The sequence below is a fragment of the Cydia fagiglandana genome, chromosome 15 (genome assembly GCF_963556715.1).
Source record: "Cydia fagiglandana chromosome 15, ilCydFagi1.1, whole genome shotgun sequence".
NCBI lineage: Eukaryota > Metazoa > Arthropoda > Insecta > Lepidoptera > Tortricidae > Cydia > Cydia fagiglandana.
The window spans coordinates 16,073,087-16,095,462 of record NC_085946.1 but is presented as its reverse complement, the minus strand read 5'-3'; the positions used below and the strand labels follow the sequence as shown (position 1 = coordinate 16,095,462).

At 39.1% G+C, this 22,376-nt stretch overlaps 1 protein-coding gene across 1 annotated transcript in view; it reads right to left on the bottom strand.

Moving 5' to 3' along the window:
* Positions 1-22,376, bottom strand: part of LOC134671513 (protein PALS1-like) — a 254,037-nt gene that overhangs the window by 61,186 nt on the left and 170,475 nt on the right. The gene's annotated exons all lie outside the window — the stretch shown is intronic.

Here is a 22,376-nt window from a genome sequence, read left to right as displayed (position 1 = left end):
CATTTCGGAGGCATTGTCATATACAACGAAGCTAGTAGCTAGCTAGTAGTGGTAGTTGTGAGATATTTTCACAGAATATTGGCATAAAATGTAAGTATCATGGACCATGGCACAAGTTTGACCCGCATAGAAGCAGAAAATAGAACAGACGTCATTTCGGAGGCATCTACAACGAACATGGTAGTTGTGGTTGTGAGATATTATCACAGAATATTGGCATAAAATGTTAGTATGTATCATGGTCATCATGGAACAAGTTTACCCGCTTAAGCAGGCCAATGACGAGCCTTCCAAATGGATGCCGTTACAATGGATTCATCCAAATGGACGGCATCCTAATATTAAACATTGTACGTTTTTGACATTCACGGACCCGATTTTGGATTGCAGCCACGCTATTTGGACTGTTGGAGGGCTCGTCAGTGGCCACCTTTAGAAGCATAAAACAGAACAGTCGTCATTTCGGACTCTTTTTTAGTGTATACCCAAATTCTAACGAATAATAAATAAACGTTTACTTTTCAATTCTCTTCCTTAAATAATTCAACGCCTCCATAAATAATTCGTTAGCCGCCAACTTTCTGTATATCGTACCCCGTACCCCCAAAGACATATAAACGCAAAGTTGTTTTCGGAACAAGCATAACGGTTAGGGGCCCGATTCGGATTTTGAAATAGAAATCTATTAGAATTTTAGACATCACCAAGATACGATAACGATATGTTAAGATCTAACCTGTCAAATTTGACATTTGCACGATTCTGGAGATACTCTTGAACCATTTCCACAGGACTATGATATATACAGGATATGACTTAGAGATCCAATTCACATCTAATAGATATCTTACTCTTTCTAACGTAAAAGTGACATTGGTTGCCCGAATTGCGCTGCAAAAGAGAACTAGTTGATATCTAAACTATAACGTATGGATCTAGTACGTGTCGTCTCTTGTGAATATCTTGAAGTTCGAATACGGCAGTAGGAGTCTTTACTGAGAGTTAACTGCCCGTTTATTTTTAAACCGGGTTTATTCCGCTTTAGAGCGAGAAGAGTCCTTTAAAACGGACATGAAAATTTTAGTAACCTGCAACATGTGACACAGGCTAATGGCTCTGCAAATATGATTGCGTCATATATTTTTGCGCGCTAGGTGCAAAATATTATTGCGGAAAGCGTGGGCCTATATAAAACTTTAAATTTATTTTAAGGATATTCAGGACTCGAGGCTCCATCCGGCACTGTCAGTTTCTACAGTCACATCAGAAAATATCGATACGGACAAAGTGCCAAAAATATGTATACACGACCTTATTGGCATTTTGTCTTCCGTATCTATTTCCGTATTTGGTGACCGTACTAGTTGACTGACCTAAAGCAGGCGTGTCTCACTCCGCGATTTCGTCGCTTTGCTACAGGTAACTAAAAGTACATCCGTTCGGCCCCAATTTTGGGGTTTGCCATAAGCCGCGCGTGGCGCTGTCGTCACCTAGCGGCCATATCTGTGCTGCTCGTAACAGACGCGTTTTGTTAGAGAGTGAGTCTTCTGTACTTAGTACTATTAGTTATTCTGTGCCTAAAGTTTGAACTGAACGCCCACTGTCTTCCTTTGCTAACTATTCGGCCCCATTCCGCCTCACTACTCACAGTACTCACTATTCTGCCCCTGTGTAAAATCGATATTAACGGTCAAAACCCTAAGGGCTGATTTAGACGATGCGAGAACTCGCATGCGAGTTTCATACCATTGCGTATTTGATTGGACGTAACCACAACAGTCCGCAATGGAACTAAAATCGTATGGAGTTCACGCGCAGTCTAAATCAGCCTTAACGTGGTTGAAAACCAATGATTCGAGTATTTTCTGCTAACGTACTTATAATCGTAACTAAGGCCCTTGGCCAGTAGCATTGAGGTCAGCGCCAAATCCGGCCTCGACCACATCACCGCCCATATCGCACACAAAAACTATAGTACATTCAAATAAAACACGTTTTTATACCAACCGGGCCGAGTCACAGAACTGTCATGGACAGCACTTTATCTCTGAACAAGCCGCGAACGAAGCAAAAGTACGATTTTGTAAACGCCCTTAAAGAGGTTTTCCTTGATATACCTATATTCTTTGAATGTAATTTAAATCAAAGCTGAAATTTAATAAACAACAACATAAGTATAAACTTACAATAAAAAGCAACCTATTTATAATTAAAACTACCTGCAAAACTAATAAGGACAAAAAAGACTAGAAATGCTCCGGGGCATAGAGCCAAAGGCACTGGCAGCATTTCCTCGCTGAATCGCATCGCTTATTCGTTGAGCAAGGAAGCTGCCAGCTCTTTTGTCCCCAGTGACCAGCGATCTCAACCAGCCGTTTGACCAAATCCGCAAATGAATGTAAAGTTAGTAAAGTAGAGTTCTATTTCTATTGAAACACTGTCGAAGTCGTGATTAACAATGCAAATCAATTGGATGTATTATTTTTATTTATGACATGTTTACATTGGTAATTACTAAATTGGCCTGTCTACCTTGACATAATGATGTTACGATGACATCATGACAAACCGACACGAACAATTATCTTTTAACTTTATGCAGTAGGTAGCCCTTTTGTCATTCAGTTTGTGACATACCGTAAAACGGAAATACTTTGCTCCTTACTGGGTAACTGTTCTCCAACAGTTTGTATACAGGGTGTTTGGTACATCGTTTGCGAAATTAAAACGGCAGATAGCTTGAGTCATTTGCTATCTTCTCATGCCTAGAAAAACAAAATTGGCCATGGTTTTTTTACTACTACGTAAGTAAAAATTCGAAATTTACGAAAAACTATCATAGAAATGAAAATTTTTTTTGCACCAAATTAAAAATTTCAAGGCCTGAGAAGATAGCAAATGACTCAAGCTATCTGCCGTTTTGTGTAATAAAATGATAGAAGTATTTGTCTACTTTAAATTGGAAAATATAATCATCATATCTATCTACCACTATTTATGATAACTTTAACTAATTTAAAATTTTGGAGCATGTTAGTTATTTTTAGAGACACCCGAACCAAGTCAAGCTACTGACTATAATTTCACTGCACAGTAGAGCCAGTGGAGCAAATGTACGTAATGTTCGTCATACGTTTTTATGGGACGACTCGACTTTACGTCCCATCTCTTCCGCTAAACCTAGCCTCGCAGAAAGAAACCGGAAAAATCTAAAGATATATATAGAAATGCTTTTAGTTAGTGTTTCATATAAAGGAATACCCTTGTTTTTTTTTTTATTATGAATGGGCTTACTCATGGCCACAGATTAGCCGAGGCGTAGACGTGGCCTACGATGGAGCGAGCTCGCCCAGAAGATGCCTGTGTTTTGATTGCAGAATAAGTTTTTGGCAAAAATTACATTTTTGGTACAAGCTTTTATCGCTGACTGTACTTTTCTTACGACAGACAACTAATACTCATCAAGACAATGCTAAAAACCCCTAACATAATTAGGTTACGTTGTTTCATCACCGAGTTCCTATGGCCACCTCCTGTCTCCATCATCAGATCAGTTCGACAATACCATATTATGGTATTGTCATCAGAACTACGTACAGCTGCTAATTTTCATGACGCTACGATCCTTGGAAGATGGTTAAATCTTAAACCTTAGATTCCATTACATAGTTACATACAGTGGCCTATTTTATAAAGCTACAAGTTACAATTTACAAGCGGAAGTCTCGTTCTAACACATAGGGTTAGAAAGAGACTTCCGCTTGTAAATTGTAACTTGTAGCTTTATAAAATAGGCCACAGGTCGACCTAATAAAAGCTTGTTAAAAACTGGCCTTATTCCTAGATTAGGACCTGATTGTTGTTTGGTTAAGATAGACCTTAGCTGATAAGTAGATGTTTAATGGTACCTACCCTAAATCACCCAAATATACAGTGTGGAAAGATAAGTCGGGCCATGTAGGGAAACTACCTTAAATCCTTAAGCTGGCTCATTTTACTTAAAGGAGACTTTACTTTATTTTTCAAAAGAAACAAAACTGCATTCAAATATTTTTCTTGTTTTTCTTCAATTTGGCTTGTCTGAAAAAAAATCTTGAGTACTAAATATTAGATTTTATGGATATTTTGTATGACAGACGAGTGTAAGACCTAATGTTTCTTGGAGAAATGTTATCATTAACTGTATCGACTAGTAGAATAAAATTGCGAGTGTTTATATTTTGGAATTTTTAGTCGGTTCGAGTCCCGGGCGAGGCAAGCAAGTTTTAGAAAGTCTTTGAATGCAGTTTTATTTCTTTTTAAAAATAAAGTAATGTCTCCTTTAAGTAAAATGAGACAGCTTAAGGATTTAGGGTAGTTTCCCTCCAGGGCCCGACTTATCTTTCCACACTGTATATGCTACGATCGTAAACCTAAAGCAGAAATTCACATAAACAGAAGAGCAAATTGCAAAAATCGGGCAAGTGCGAGTCGGACTCGCGCACGAAGGGTTCCGTACCATAAAGCAAAAAAAAAACGGAAAAAATGCAAAGAGAAAACGGTCACCCATCCAAGTACTGACCACGCCCGACGTTGCTTAACTTTGGTCAAAAATCACGTTTGCTGTATGGGAGCCCCACTTAAATCTTTATTTTATTCTGTCTTTAGTATTTGTTGCTATAGCGGCAACAGAAATACATCATCTGTGAAAATTTCAACTGTCTAGCTATCACGGTTCGTGAGATACAGCCTGGTGACAGACAGACGGACAGACGGACAGACGGACGGACGGACGGACGGACGGACAGCGAAGTCTTAGTAATAGGGTCCCGTTTTACCGTTTGGGTACGGAACCCTAAAAATGACCAGTGGAAATCCAATAATAGCCACTGTGTTAGATTTTCCCCCAGGATATTAGGAAGCACAGACTATTTATTAAGGAGATAGGGACTAGGATAATATTTCATGTAAAAATGGACTACTACATCGTTGGAAAGTCAATGGCACACTTTATTAATTGACATGCACGTATACAGGGTGTCCCAGAATTCGACGTCAGGCCGTAAACGGATGATAGACCAAGTCATAACAGTTATCATAAAAAAAAAAAATCCAACTCATGTTCTTTAAAAATTATGGTCACTTTAAAAATTCACTAAAAAATCCACACCCTGTAATTATTCAAGATTACACAATAACAAAATAAATTAATAAAAAAATTAGAATAAATTATGGAATTTGTAGTAACAATAGTTAAATAACCATTACAGGGTGTGGATTTTTTAGTGAATTTTTAAAGTGACCATAATTTAAAAAAAAAACTTGAGTTGGATTTTTTTTTTGTATTTTTATGATAACTGCTGCGACTTGGTCTATCATCCGTTGACGGCTTGACGTCGAATTCTGGGATACCCTAGGTGTCTTTAGTATATTTTTGACTCTGGCAACTTGTGCTTTGACATTAGGGAATGCAAATCGGTTATTTTTTGTATGGAAATAATCGGTTTTTAACCGAAACCGCGGTTATTTCCATACAAAAATAACCGATTTGCATTCCTTATTTGACATACGTCCTCTCTTTGCTATCACGGAACGTACGGTGAACATCCTATTAGATTTACTCTCGATATTATAAGTTATTTAATGTTAATGTACTTACTGATGAATTTATAGTCTTTGTAACATTTGTAGATTTTGGAAATACATTGAGTGTTTAAAGGACGTTTTGTTTACTATCGCATCACTTTCTCCTGCTGCGTATGCACCCCAGAGAGCTCTGCATAACATACATAACCGTAGGTAATAGACTTCTTCTTCTTCCTCGCGTTATCCCGGCATTTCGCCACGGCTCATGAGAGCCTGGGGTCCGCTTGACAACTAATCCCATGATTTGACGTAGGCACTAGTTTTTACGAAAGCGACTGCCATCTGACCTTCCAACCCAAAGGGGGAACTAGGCCTTATTGGGATTAGTCCGGTCCTCACGATGTTTTCCTTCATCGAAAAGCGACTGGTAAATATCAAATGATATTTCGTACATAAGTTCCGAAAAACTCATTGGTACGAGCCGGGGTTTGAACCCGCGACCTCCAGATTGCAAGTCGCACGCTCTCACCGCTAGGCCACCAGCGCTCTACCGTACCGTAGGTAATAGACTTAAACCAAGAAAAGTCTGTAGCGATTTTGATAGGTGACGCAGTGCAAGTGTTATTTTAAACGTCAAACTTCTATAAAAATATGACGTATAAATAACATTTGCAATGCGTGGGCTATCAAAATCGCTGCAGACTTTTCATGGTTTAACTCTATAATAATGCTTTAACATGCAGAGCAAAACGAGTAAAGTACTTAAATGTGACGTTCCACGGCAAAAGGTACCTTATGGCGGCTGGCGCTTACGTCGCATAGCGCCGCAATAATATTGGAGCGACGTTAATAATAGCGTAAGCGCCAACCGCATAAGGTACCTTTACCTGTGGGACGTCGCAAATATGTATTTTCCAAGCAAAAAGTGCCGCGTTTTCGCTTGCCATAAGGACATAGAGAGGTATAAAGATACAAGCAAATCTCGACCTTATGGTGAGCGAAATAGTGGGACCTTTGATAGACACTGACCTTTTCCGCATTGCCTAATAAATCTATGTGACTAGACTTCGACACAAATTGTATCTTGCTTTGTAAAATTGCCAAATCAAATTCAATTTTCAGGTTGGCTAATTTTGGTTGACTTGGTAAACTTCATCAGTTCAAAGTGACAATGTTTCTAAATGAACAAAAAGTCTTTTACTAAATGTCAGCAAGTCGAACGTCTACAGTATTTTATGTAGCCAGGGCCGTCTTAAACTATGCTGGGGCCCTTGAGCACATAATTATTTGGGGCGGTTTGGAAAGTAAAGAAAGCAAAATTGGACTAACATTTTTCTGCTATGACCTTCTATTTATTATGGGTAATAAAATATACTGTCTGATCTCTGGGCCCCCTGAGGATGGGGGCCCTGGGCACGGGCCCCGTGTGCCCTTATGGTAAAGACGGTACTGAGGGCCTACCGCGAACCACGATCGACGTGTTGCCTCCCTGTCCCACTTACGTACGATATTGACAAGTGCGACAGAGAGGCAACACATTGAATGTGGTTCGCGGTAGACCCTCTGTATGTAGCCCAACGTATAATGGTAGAACACACCACATTTTCCGAGGCTTAATAGACAATCGTGATAATTTCTCCTCGTACTGACAGCATTGATTGATCGACCGTCAGTAATGGTGATTGGTCAATGTTTATTGATGAAGTTTGGAAAGTCGTAAGTGCGAGAAGCTATTGTCTTTGAGGAAATGGAGCCCCATTGATTGAAGGATATGCTTATTGAGAATATTGAACTACTGGAACACGCATATTAATTCTATTGTTTATTGTTTCCTTGGATATCACGGGCCTATAATCCCGGTTTTTTGATAGGCTTGCGTGGGGACACAGATCCAACACGTAGAGGCCCCTTGGAGAGCTTTTATGTCATGTAGAACGCCTGCTGGAACCCGTTCACAGGTGCAACAATAGACACCCGTGAACCGGTCTCAGCAGGCATTGGGACTATTGTAGAAAAAGAGAACAGTATACCGGTCTATGGATTGAAGTTTGGGTGGACTATGAGACTGGGCTATTGTAAAAGAGGTCCGGACACCTGCCATAACAATGTTAACACCGTCATCGAGGCAGGCGGTGACTCGCCGCTGACTAGATGGGCCCCTGAAACTGCCGTCGTAAAGACGACCAGGAGCAACATCGGTGTGAGCGGCTCAGGGGTGTCGAGAGGTGTGCGCCGCTTTCTACCCAGTGGCTGTTAATAGCCACTGTGCCAACTCGCGTCTTATGCATCTTTCACTTCCACCCCTGGAGCATATAGCTCTAACGACTCCTCTCTGGACGGCCAATGAAGGCAAGCCAGAGCTGAGAGTCCTGCGGGTCCCCTTGGGGTCCACTCCGACCGACGAAGACACGCCGGAGACGGAGACCCTGACCGACTCTCGGGAGCACTCGGGTCCGTGGGGTCGTTACTCCCCAACAGCTCGCCACAAGCTGCCCTGCGGGCTTGTTTATTGTTTATTGTTTATTATTATTATTGTTTATTATTTAAGTTGACAATTGTACCTTAACAGCTAAAGCCACAGCGGCACAAATTGGGAGACAGTAATACTTATACATAGGGTACACAAGTATTTACATAACAACATTATAAAATACTACTTACAGGCATCTCTCGCTCTATCACTCTCTTACACTCAATCATCAGTCGTCCAATTGCACTCACAAATAAATCACACTCTGGGTGTGCCTCGAGCACGGAGTTGAGCAGAGCGTGCGCTCGGTACCCCCCGCCACCAGCGGGTGGCGTTCTATATAGACATCATGTTCCGCCGTTTGACTGCCAAGCTTGGTTGTAATGCTGTTAGGGAGGAAATGGCTTCCTATTTGCAACCGTGCCAATTGGGATTTGGTACCAAATTGGGTTGTGAGGCTGCCATTCACGCCGTTCGAGCCTTCGCGCTCGACCCAAATAACGCGGATTGCATCATAATTAAGCTTGATATTAAGAATGCTTTCAACTCTCTGGAACGCGACACACTTCTTACAGAGGTTCGGGAGAAAGCTCCAGCTCTCTACCCTTTCCTGTACCAGTCCTATTCGTCTCCTTCCAAACTCTTCTTTAACGGGTCCCTTATTCCATCCCAGGTCGGTGCTCAGCAGGGGGACCCGCTTGGACCCCTTATCTTCAGCCTGGCTATTCAAAAAGCCATATCTAGATCTCGATCCCATTTGAACGTGTGGTACCTCGACGACGGGACTCTAGGGGGTAGGCCGGAGGAGGTCGAACAGGACCTGCTTGTGCTTCTTCCACTTTTTCGAGAGCTGGGGCTCGAAGTGAACTCCGGTAAATGTGAGTTTTTTCCTTGCAGTGCCAACTCACAGCCTTCTTTCTCTTTGTTTTCTGCCCTACTCCCTGGCCTCAAGGAGTTATCTACCCAGAATTTTAACCTTTTGGGTTCCCCGATGTTCCCCGCAGCTATACCTGAAGCCTTCAAGGTGAGAGAGCAGCTTCTTAAGTCCGCTGGTGAGAGGCTGAAAAAGCTCTCGGCTCATGTGGCACTTACTTTGCTAAGGTCCTGCTTTGCCGTTCCCAAGGTGATGTACTTTCTGCGTACTGTACCTACCTGGCTGCACCCCGGCCATATGGACTCGTCCGACCTGGTGGTGAAGGAGTGTGCTGAGGGTGTGCTGAATGTCTCTCTAAATACAGACCAGTGGGACTTGGCTTCGTTGCCTATACGGAGTGGCGGAATTGGCATACGGCGCGTGCGGGATGTGTGTCTTCCGGCTTTCCTGGCGTCGGCGGCGGGGGCCGTGGACCTTGTCACTAAGATTTTATCGTTAGATGGTGGCAAGGCAGAAATACCTTTCGCTTCCGATGCGTTGTCGGCCTGGGAGGCTCTCAACCCGGGTGCGTCAGTGCCTGAACAACCGTTCCGTCAGCGCTTGTGGGACGAGGTCGGGATTAAGCGTTTGTTCGACTGCCTTTTAGGCAAAGCTTCTGGTGCGGAAAGAGCCAGACTGAACGCGGCTTCGGCGCCAGAATCTGGGGCTTGGCTGCACGCCCTTCCCTCCCCGAACTTAGGCACCCTGCTCGACGACGACTCGTTGCGGGTGGCCGTTGCTCTTCGTCTGGGCTGCGATGTTTGTCAACCACATCTATGCATCTGCGGGTCCATGGTGGAGAGTAACGGGCACCACGCTTTGAGCTGTTGCCGATGCGCGGGGAGGTTCCCACGCCACCACGCGTTGAACGACATTGTTCGAAGGGCGCTGGTTTCAGCCAATGTCCCGTGTGTGCTGGAGCCGCCGGGCCTCAGTCGGTCAGATGGCAAAAGGCCGGACGGTTTGACTCTGGTGCCGTGGGAGAAAGGAAAGTGCCTTTTGTGGGACGCCACCTGCGTCAGCACATTTGCCGCCACGCACCTTGGCCGCACTGTGAGGTCGGCAGGTGCAGCCGCTGAGCAGGCGGCGTCCCTTAAGAGGGACAAGTACTCGGGGTTAACGAACTACTTGTTCGTTCCCTTGGCTGTGGAGACATCGGGGTGTTGGTGCGCGGAGGCGAAAACCTTTCTCGGGGAGCTGGGGCGTCGCCTGCGGCAGAGGGGTCTCGACCCCCGCTCCGGGTTGTTCCTGGCGCAGAGGTTGTCCATCGCGGTTCAACGCGGTAACGCGGCAAGTGTGATGGGCACCTTTGCGCCGGGGGCGATGCGGGGTGGGTTGTTTGAATAGTTTTTTAGGTTAGTTTAAGTTTAGGTTTAGATGTAATTTATAGTTTTAGATTTAGTAGTTTTTAAGTGAAATTAATGTTTATTAAATTTTAATTTTGTGTAATGACAACTTCAAAGTTCTTTACTAAGTACATAGGTCACAAAATACGTTCATCACAAGAACTACTAATCCTCTTAAAAACTTAGGTATCTAACTTTATCTTTAGGTATATAACTGTCTGTTGCGCGTATCACATTATTAGTTAACTCAATATATATTTTTATACTGCCATTACACTTATAACTATAATTAATTTCAAATATATAGACATTATAGTGTCAATAAAATATTATATTATATAGATGGTCAAGCAAATCTTGTCAGTAGAAAAAGGCGCTAAATTCAAATTTTCTATGAGACGATATCCCTTCGCGCCTACATTTTTCAAATTTGCCGCCTTTTTCTACTGACAAGATCTGCTTGACCAACTATAGCGTCAATAAGAACGCTGGTGTCTGTTGTCTGATAATAAACGAAATATTTTGAGTTAAAATGTCGTTGAGTTTTCACTTCTGACGGCATTCCCGGAGTGCAACCCGTTGTTTTTTTTTAATGAGCTGTGTGTCGCGAACACCCATAACATTTTTGGTTAAGAAAGTACCCTATTACGCTTAAAGTGTAATTTATGAAATTGGATACTATGTAATTACAACAATTTTTTATCTCTTATTAGTACGAGAATGCAATCGATATTTGGGTCTCACGGGAGTAGGCACAATAATAGTTAAAGTCACGTCGTTATTTACTGTCATTAATACTGACCGTATTTGTTCTACTTTAGACAATCATAAACTAACAAAAGATTCCTGTAAGAAACATTCGTTACATCACACCTATTTTAACATCATACCTGATCGTAAAATAGGAACATTATTGAACAATACAATGGTTAGAATTGTTAGGTAGTTACTAACCCACCAAAAACATAAATGTAAAAAAGGAGAGCCAAGTTCAATACAAAAATTATGCTTGGCTGTGGGGCTCGCCGCAAAAAGAATGGAGATCTAAATGAGTGCCACTGCCAAGTTCTATGCAAAATCCAAATATGTATTTATAGGAACAAAATAACATTATAAACAAGTATTAAACTCTATTTCTTTGCTTTATTGGATACCTATAACAATTGCTGTTATTTAAAAAAATGTGAGATCTTAAAGCAGGTTAGATTTGACTTGGCCAGTTTTCATTATATCAATCATTTTATATATATTGTAATTCTGATAAAACCTGGCCAAGCCAAATCTAACCTACTTTAAGATCTCACATATTTTTAAATAACAGCAATTGTTATAGGTATCCAATAAAGCAAAGAAATAGAGTTTAATACTTGTTTATAATGTTATTTTGTTCCTATAAATACATATTTGGATTTTGCATAGAACTTGGCAGTGGCACTCATTTAGATCTCCATTCTTTTTGCGGCGAGCCCCACAGCCAAGCATAATTTTTGTATTGAACTTGGCTCTCCTTTTTTACATTTATGTTTTTGGTGGGATATCAATACTTTTTGTAAAGAAAACTAGGCAGGTATTGAGATTTAATGTTTTTTCTTGTGTTTCCGCTGTATGGTTTTTACTTCTGTTCTTTGTATAATTATGTGGTGCCGCGCGCCGCCGACGACACACCGTTGGCCGGTTGTTTAGAGCGTATTACAAGTTTTTTGTATGGGGACACCACTTATTTTTTGACTAAACTTTATTTTAATATAGCAAATATAATAATACATATATTGGGGTAGTTTCAAATATCTGCTTGTAACGGTTCCAACGCTACAATAAAAAAATATTTTTTTGTATGGGGACCCCCCCTATTTTTTAACTTTTTTTCATTTTTAGATTTTTTCCTACGCTTACACACAATAACCGAGCTGGATTCCAAATTTCATCCTTCTAGGTCATCTGGAAGTAGGTTAGGTTTAGGTACTTATATGTCAGTCCCAATAAAAAATGTTTTTTTTTGTATGGGGACCCCCCCTATTTTTAAACTTTATTTTATTTTTAGATTTTTTCCTACGGTTACACACAATAACCGAGCTGGATTCCAAATTTCATCCTTCTAGGTCATCTGGAAGTAGGTTAGGTTTAGGTACTTATATGTCAGTCCCAATAAAAAGTGTTTTTTTTGTATGGGGACCCCCCCTATTTTTTAACTTTATTTTATTTTTAGATTTTTTCCTACGGTTACACACAATAATCAAGCTGGATTCCAAATTTCATCCTTCTAGGTCATCTGGAAGTAGGTTAGGTTTAGGTACTATAAGTCATAAGTCAGTCTTAAAATTTACGACTTTTTGACCTTCATACCTTTATAACCGTTTGAGCTAGCTTCATGAAATTTGGGCTTCTAGATATCCTTATGGATATAATTAAACATACGTAGTTTTATGTGTTTACGTCAAAGATGTTTTGAGTTATAGAAGGGTCAAAAGTGGCACCAAGTGGTTCGTGTAATATTACACTCGGCGCTGGCTAGCCAGTTCCTTTGCTTGAACTTGGCTTGACACGCTGCCGCGTGTCTAGATAACAACGGCAAAGTGAACAATGCTACAGAGTAAAAGTAACTTTATTCCCTATTCAATATCGAACCAATGCAACCGGAAACGGGACGTGGCCATGGTGACAGAGACAATCCAATCTCTACTGTCCCCCTCCCACCAACCGGAACTAGCACTGGAGAGATAAGGGCAGTTGAGCACAATTCCAGTCCTCTCTCGAAGTTATGAATAGGGGCTTATGGAAAGGAACAGAGCTATTTTTAGTTCGAAAGTTTGTTTGAATTAGTTCTTTATTGGAAAACTAGTTTAAAATTCCAGAATAGTAGAAAAATGTTCGTTTTGTGCAGAGGCGTTTAGAAATGATAATTCTGTTAGTTTTTCTCTCGTTTTCCTTATGTTTAATAAGTACGAAAACTATGATACGGTAGCGGTACCTGTGCCTATATAATACATGTCATATTGACAGTGTGACAGAGAATTTAATTTAAATTCCAGATTTAGTAAAAATCTGTTTATTAAAAAAAAATTACGAAAAAACTTAAATTAAGTATCAATCATCGATAACTTGAAACACTTATTGCGCGTTTTATCTATGAATCATAATTTAACTTCGTCACTGAAAAATGAATCACATAAATATTATCGCAGAACAACAGACAATATATTTTTATTGCCAATATTTCTTTCTACAGGCTTTAAACATTCTTATTTAAGTATTTATTTATTATAACGGTATAGCTATCATAACATTTACCCAATGCGATAGTGTAGCTAAAATAATCTAGAGACATTGTATATTTATAAAATAGAGAGTCGCTACTATATTTCAATTTCATTAACTTTACAAGCTAGTTTGTACTATAAATTTAAAACTATTTCAGCATATGTAAATTCTAGTTTCTACCAAGAAATAAACAACATAACTCCTCCATATACACTGCAACCGCAAAGTTTACACAAAAGCAAAAGACCAACGTATCTTGGAGATACGTACCTACGCCAAGCTTAAATAATGACAGTGCGCGATATAACTCATATTTCCTAGGAGAAGATATTTGAGAATATTTTCGCAATTTATTTTACCGAATATCTTGGCCGTTCAGCATAGGTATTCGATGCGAGTAAACTCGATATGAGATTCTTTGGAATGCATAATGTTTATTTATAAGAATTATTTCATGTAACAAGTAAATATTTTTATACAATACTTATACATAAAAACTCTGGAATGCTGCCTAAGGATGCTGATGGCGGTGCACGGTGTTGCCCTTTTGCACTAGTTTGCACCGCCAGACTTAAATCTTTGGGGGTGAAGAAGGATTTTGTTAAATTTTAACATTTCATCTCGAAAACTTTATGTTACACAGTTGTAATAAATACAGGTATTTCAAATTTAGTTCTGCTAGATGGCAATAATTCATTTTATGTTCTACATTAGTTAAAATTTTATAAGCCGCCGGTCAATCGTATTTTGCATGTAACATTTGTCTTCATGATTATTAATTGATTGCAACAAGGTAGACTACAAACCTGTCTTCAAGTATAAACTAATAAAGATTGTATATATTTCAAACAAAAGCGGTTCAGAATAACAACAATAGAACTTGTGTTTATAGTTCGTTTTTTTTAGCATTAGAAAGAACTCCGCAGAAGTAAGCGTACAGTTTTTATGAGGCTCCTTAATTGTTAATAATTATTGAATTATCTAATGTATCATGGTCAATACATATAATTTACTTCAAAGTATTACCGCTAAAAGTGCCGGATTTGGAACCACGAGCTTACTTCTGCGAAGTTCTTTCTAATGCTAAAAAAAACGAACTATAAAGACACAAAGAAAGCAGTATTAGAAAATTTTATTAACAGTTAATTAAAACATTAATTTTTTTTTTTAATTTTTTTTGGATAGAAATCACTTCAAACTTCTACTTGGACGCACTGTAGTCGCTCCTCACATTACAACATTTACACCGCTACGTCAAAAAATTACAAAAAAGAAACATTGTATCGACGAGCTTTATACGACGTTTCCAATTATCACGGTATACAGGTGGGCACGCGCTAAACTGCCTTCATAACAAATATCTTAAGCGGCACAGTAATGTCCTGCACATATGCCCTTATTGATTTAAAATTTTCAATCCATTAAAATGACTTAAGTACAGATGAACTGGTTGGATATAGGACGATTTCAAATGGAAAGGTTGTAAGGGACGGAAGCGAACACGGACGTCGCACGCGCAGCTTGCGTCTTCCATACAAACGCGGTCATTACTGCATGAGACTGATTTATTATTGAAGTACAAGTAAATATATTATATTAAATTCTATAAATAAACCATGAGTTAGGACGCAGAAACTGATAGCCTACCTGACGTTGCCAATTACAATATATGTATGTTAGTTAGTACATTCGTACGTTTAATATAATCTAGCAATGCTTAAAAGTACAGGGTAAAGTGGGTACTTAGGGTAAGGTAGTCTTCTGTGTCCCAGTTTCATTTTTGCAGTTTTGATGGAACCTTTTTTTATTCCATTATAGTTCAAAGCTCGATTTCATTTTTTCCTTTTAAATGAACATCGGGATCGGGGCTTACGATGGTACAGTAATAGGTAGGTACTTACATAGAAATAGAAATTTATTTGCTAGAAATCGATTACAAATCAATCGATTTGGATTATAATTAATCGATTACATTAAACAATGAACACCAGTGATTTGAAAGGGAACCGATGAATTACATAATTTACGCCCTTTCAACGGTCTATCATGGACGAATTTTTATCACTTGTCATGTCATGCGTCACTTACATACTTGTTTGAACGTGACAGGCATGACGACAGATAAAAAACCGACCATCTTAGCCCTACAGCCGCAGCCGTTTAGGTTAGCTTCCTAAGTTCGGCGTCGAATGCTTCGTACAACTTTCTCTTTAAATCAAGAATGTCTCTGTTCTGTATACAGTACACCGTTTATCCTAGCACCGGGTTTAACCCAACTATTTATTACCAGCAGGTTACCCTTATACGTAAGTAGACACGGATAAAGTGGTGGATTAATACGATTTCACGGTTCGATTCGATGTTCGACGGCGCGTGGCTGCAGTATTTGTTTAAGGATCACAGTAACTTGCGCAAGTCAAATATTCAGGTTGTTTTGTAAATAAGAAAATGTTTTGAAGTGGTTTATAATAAACAATTATTTCCGTTTGCGTGTCCTTTGCAACTTCGTATGTATTTTATCAACTATATCAGGTATTGTGTTTTTGTAATGTTATTCCATCCTGTTTTTAGTAAGCATTAAAATGAATCGAAGTAATTAATTGCTTTTGTAAGCTTGTTCGCATCGCAGTCGCAGAAATTTGTGAGATAATAAACTTACGTATAAGTATTTTTAATATCTTCGTTTTTAATGGGATTGTTGTAGTTTTATGACTGTATCACAAGCCACTGAAAAAGCTTTACAATGTAGGTATTATTTTCATGTCCTAACAGTCGGGGCAACTGACACCTGCTGAGTCGGGACCATTTCGTGACCATTATGTTGTTCTGTTACTTGTTGTTTTCTTTTTCTTGTCACGAATAAACGCTCTCTATTCTCTATTCTATTCTACATATGTTAGCACTTAGCACATTACCGTAAGGTTCAATTTCCCCTAGCCCATTTTTCCTCTAGAGCCGGCAAAGGGCACCGCATGTAGGTCTCCGTGAATAGGTGCTGTATCGGGACTAGGTCGCGCGGAACCGGTCCGCCCACTCGCTGGCCGAGGGCCCGAGCGAAGGAATTAAACTCTTCTAGTATTATGCCTCGTAATGCACTTACAAACACATTATTAAGAAGCGCTGGTGGCCTAGCGGCAAAACGTGCGACTTGCAATCTGGAGGTCGCGGGTTTAAACCCCGCCCCGGCTCGTACAATGAGTTTTTCGGAACTCATTTGATATTTACCAGTCGCTTTTCGGTGAAGGAAAACATCGTGATCGGAAACCGGTCTAATTCCAATAAGGCCTTGTGTACCCTCTGAGTTGGAAGGTCAGATGGCAGTCGCTTTCGTAAAAACTAGTGCCTATGCCAATTCTTGGGATTAGTTGCCAAGCGGACCACAGGTTCCCATGAGCTGTGGCAAAATGCCGGGACAACGGGAAGATTATGATTTTATTATTAAAAATCATAAATTTTCAGATGAGAGATAAATTTTCGAGGTAGCAATAAATACGCAAGTCTAAGCGTCACTTGCACCATTCCACTAACCCGGGATTAACCGGTTAAACCTTGAGTTACCATGGTTACCAGTAAGATTTGACACTGGGTTAACGGCTTAAACGCTTAACTCCGGGTTAGTGGAATGGTGCAAATGGCCCTAAATGAAACAAAAGTTTGGCGCGTCTTACGTTCTGAGTGACTTGGCTCTTTGTAATGAAGAGTTGGTGGAGTATGGAACGTTCGAACGTTAGTATTTTCAAGATCATCAAAGCTAAAAACACGAATACAGAGATAAATCGACACGTAACAACATAAGCTCAATTTTGTGAATAAAACCTAGCGGATGTCATATTGCGATTTAGAAATGAAGGAATAGATTGAGATCTCAAGTCAAGGATCGTGAAAAGATGTCAAAACCAAGTTACATATTTCAATAACTACGTCAGTGACCTGGACCCCTATTCGACAAGCGACGTTTGACGTATCGTGTTGATCTCCCGTTGATGTGGGAAAAATCATAAGTTATCGAATACGTACAATGTCAAAATTTTACATTAACAATCCACAGTTAGGGTGACAAGCAAACCAAACCGAACCACCCTTAGTTTAGAGTTGAGTTTTGGTTGTACCAAATGATATTATACACCGTTGATGGAATCAACACTCAGTGCAATAAAATCAACTGTTGATTTGACGTGGATGCGAAATCTGACAGTTGTACGTGTCGAATTTGGCCCCTGTAAAGCCGTAATATTTTTTTAACCCTTCTTTTTTTCATATGAGTTATTGCTGCTTTATAGTTCTAAATGATAACCAGATTGTTCCTATACGGTACATATACAATGTAAACATTCATTCCTTTTGTAGTTGTAAGCCAATATTCACCCACTGGGTAAGAATATGTACATGTAAAATGCTACACCCTAGTAGGGTCCATGTTTGTACTTATTAGACATTTAACACCTATGTAAAATACCATGGATGCATTGAATAAATGATTATGATTATGATCCTCATTTGTTGACATAAAACCAGAGCGGATATTAAATAGAACTCATTCGGTTCGGCAATTGAGTCGAATCCCGATATTAGACGAAGTCAGGCAAATCCTGCAATTTCGGCTGATAGCCATTACATTCAAGCATTAAGTCAAGATTAAATTGTATAAATCTCCGAGTCAAATGTATCGTTCATTAACATAACATCAGATATAAAGAATATAAGGGAAGACGACATTTGCTTTTCAAATTCCAATATTGGATTTAATTTCGGCGCAATATCACAAAGGAGAACAATTTCCTTTCCGGTAAATGAAATGATAAAATATGGGCAAAGTTTAGGATAACCCGTAGGTAATACCGGTCCGTGCAAATAGCGATGTACTCGTATTAAATACACGTGGAGAAATAGCTTTGGTATTCCCAATTGGAAAAGGGTAGTAATGAGGCAAAAGGGAACTTGGTAGGTAATTCATTTTCCATCCACTTACAATGTTCAGAGTTCAATGTGTATTGAACGCGAGTTGCTAAGATGGAAATATATTGTACTAGCGACCCACCCCTGCTTCGCATGGGTTAACAAATTATTTATTTGTTTAAACTTTATTGCACAAAATACAAATATAATGTACAAAGGGCGGACTTAATGCCTAAAGGCATTCTCTACCAGTCAACCATAGGGCTAAACAGAGATGTAATAAAAATGGTGCAAGAAGAAAAGTAAGAGTATTTAATTAGCAACTATTACAAACAACTGAAAAACACACAATTATACACTTAAACCACTCAAGAATGTTCATGAGATACAGCCTGCAGACATACAGATAGACGCACAGTGGAGTCTTAGTGATAGGGTCAAGTTTTTACTCTTTGAGTACGGAACTCTAATAACAGTAATAACGGACAGTTGACGTAGGTTTTTACAAAAAACTAGGACAACATCGACCAGGGGCAGAAGCCGAAACAAACATCGTAAACCAAATTATAGACCAGCGGTGGAACAAAAATGGGTTTTGATAACATTAAAGTTTTTTCTTTTTTGATATGTTATTGTAAGCATGTTAAATAACATTCATGTAAAAAGTTAGAAAATTTTAGGTGGAGCGTTCGGCCATATTTAAATTTTCAATTTTTGCTAAATAACTATGTAAATATAAAATTAAAGTTACAAAAAACTTTAACATATTCAATAACACTTTAATTTATTCACAATATTCGGTTTTTAGAAATCTGGAACAGCTGCTTTCTGGTGAACGTAAAAACAGGAATTATTATGTAAATACAGAATTAGAGTAGCTGATATTGCAAAATTACGATATTATCTATCAACTTAGTATACATGTAAAAAGTTAGAAATGTAGACAATGTGCTTGTCTAGATATTGATTTCTCGTTAAGCAGTATAGCCAATATTGAATTAAAGTTTGTAGAGTTAATATTACACGGTCATAATAAAGATCTTACTTCTCACACAAAAGATTAGAAATATAAAATCACGGCGACACTAAATACTGATACGTAAGTATGCATTCCGAGCTTATATTAAGTTACATTTCAAACGCGCGGCGTTTGCGCGCGCCGCGCTGTGCGCCGTGGCAGGAGGCAGCGATCGACGGTCGCGGGCTAGCGGTTAGCGCGGTGCCCTTAAAAATACGCAAAGCGTTTATAAAATTATTATCAATGGTAAATAGTTATTTTACACAGTACACTAATGGAAACTTACCTTCCCTTATTTATTTCTATATGTACTAGGGATTGCCCGCGGTTTCGTTTACGTAGAATTCGTTATCGTGTTAAGTATAGAAATAATAGATACATTTGAAAATTATTTTAGGTGCATTGTCATACAGATAACTACCCTTCTTAAAGTATTCTTCAAATTCAATACACAGGTGTCATTTCAATATAATTTTGCGTAATTTGGCCCTTTTAGGTTATAACTGACGACATATATTTTTTAAGAGCGATTATCTCCGATAATATTTACTTTATCATAAAATCAATTTCAAACTAACGTTATTCAATATTTATCATTTTAAAGTCAATATTACCAACCAACTGATCCAATTTACCTACGGTAACAACTCAAAATTTGCATCAAATTAAATGCCACTTTTCTTATCCGTTTCGAACAATCAAGAGGGCCTTTACGAGCTGATGTGGTGAAAATTTTATTTAACCTTCGTCCCTTGAAACCTTCACTACGCTCAAGGTTCAACTTTACGAACCACTCGCTACGCTCGTGGTTCAATTTTAGAATGTTTGAATTTGTGAATGTGCTTCCTGCCTCGCACAGCCAAACTGCGGAATGAACTGTCCGATACGACCTTCAAACCTTTAAAGACCCCCATCTTAAAGGTCGGCAATGCGCTTGCAACCCTTCTGGTGTTGCGGGTGTCCATGGGCGGCGGTAATCGCTAACCACCAGGTGATCCGTCTGCTCGTTTGCCTCCTATTTAATAAAAAAAAATGTTTCGCTTGTTTGGGTATCAATATAAGCACGAGCGGTTAATCAACAACTTTTCCCCTTGTAAAACAAATAAATAAGGTAGGTGAGGTGCAGGCATATAAGGCCCGGCGGGTAACAAGGCCCAGCATTCAAAAATAGCAGTTGCCCAATTATTCCCAATTATTCTGAATTTGTACTTGTTGCTAAGAAGGCCCACTGTCAGTGCAGGTAAAAAGGTCTAGTCTCGGGCCTTATTGAACGTATGAGATGAAATATTAGATTAAAATATTTTAAGATAATTTTCAATATTTTTAATCTCTTATTAATAAGGTCGATTTGAAGAAACTTCTATGAAATTATGACTTATAAATAACACTTGCACTGCGTGGGCTGTCAAAATTGCTGCAGACTTTTCTTGGTCTAACTCTAATAATTTTTCACTTGCTTTATTGACCTAAAGACGTTTTAAAGAATCAAAAAGTCTAATAACATTGAGGCACTTATACTTTTTAAAGGCAGTAACTAATTACAAGTGACTTTTTTTTGTTAATACATAGGTAGGTATTTACGATCATCATCATATATTTAAGAGTATGACTCTTGTCGGTGGAGCAATTTCCATGTTTGGCGGTCCTCCGCCTTCTCTTTGACAGCCCGATACGATACGACGTTGATCTTTTCCTTTATTTGATCCATGTACGCTCTCCTTGGTCTTCCCCTCTTCCTGTTTGCTTCAACTTTCCCTTCTATGATATTTTTGATAAATTCGTCTATTGTCTATAGTTCTTAACAAACTCCTCCTCTCTCCTACTACATAGGCCACACTGAATGTTTTGCACTACTGGCCACTGGTAAACATTTAAATTATAAATTGTATATTTAAAAAAAATACAGGCTTTTGATTATGGAATGTGACAAATGTTGGCGACAAATCGATCGTCTTTTGTTTTTAATGGCTTGTCAAAGTAAGCCAGTGCGTTGAACGTGGCTTTAACGCGAAAATATTTTTAGAGCTATGATTTTGTTATGATTTTAAAAGTTCGCTTACTCCGCAAGAGTGTAGTGCTTGCCTTCAAAATGCTTTTGGGATTGAAGCACCACATCTGAGCATCGTGAGGCGTTGGTATGGTGAATTTAGTAGAGACAGTATTATTGTAGATAATGATTTTCGTGAAGGTCGACCGTCCACGGCGATCATTCAAGGAAACGTGGCTACTGTGAGACTACTCATTGAAGAAAACCCACGAATCACCTATGACGAAATTTGAGGACAATTAGGGATAGGTATGAGACAAATACAAAAGATTTTACAAGAATATTTAAAAGTCGGGAAGCCTTGTTGTCTTTGGATTCCTCACGAATTAACTTCAGTCCAAAAACAGGTACTTTTTGACTGGTGCCGAGAAATGCTGCGTAAGTATAAGCAAGGAAGTTCAAATGCTGTATATAACATAAATAACATTGTTAGAGGAGATGAAACCTGGATTTACTGCTACGATCCGGAAAAAAGGCATTAGTCCAGTCAATGGATCTTTCGAAGGTGACAGGAGGCCCATAGAAGTTCAACAAGCCAAAAGCGTTGCCAAACATTTTGATCGTCTGTTTTTTTTAAACGCGACATTTTTGTACCGTACTTTTAAATAATAAAAGAACGTTAAATACTGAGTAGTACACTACCATTTGTGTGCCCGCAGTCATTGAAAAAGACCGCGAGAGACGACCGAGAAGCCGCATCCTCCTGCGTCATAATAATGCGTCCACCGATACCGCAATAAAGGCAAAAACATTTTTTAATTACGAAAACGTGGAAAATGTCTCTTATACGGATTATAATCCAGACATTGCACCCTGTGACTTCTATCTATTTCCCAAAATTAAGGATTTAATTTGGGGTTTGA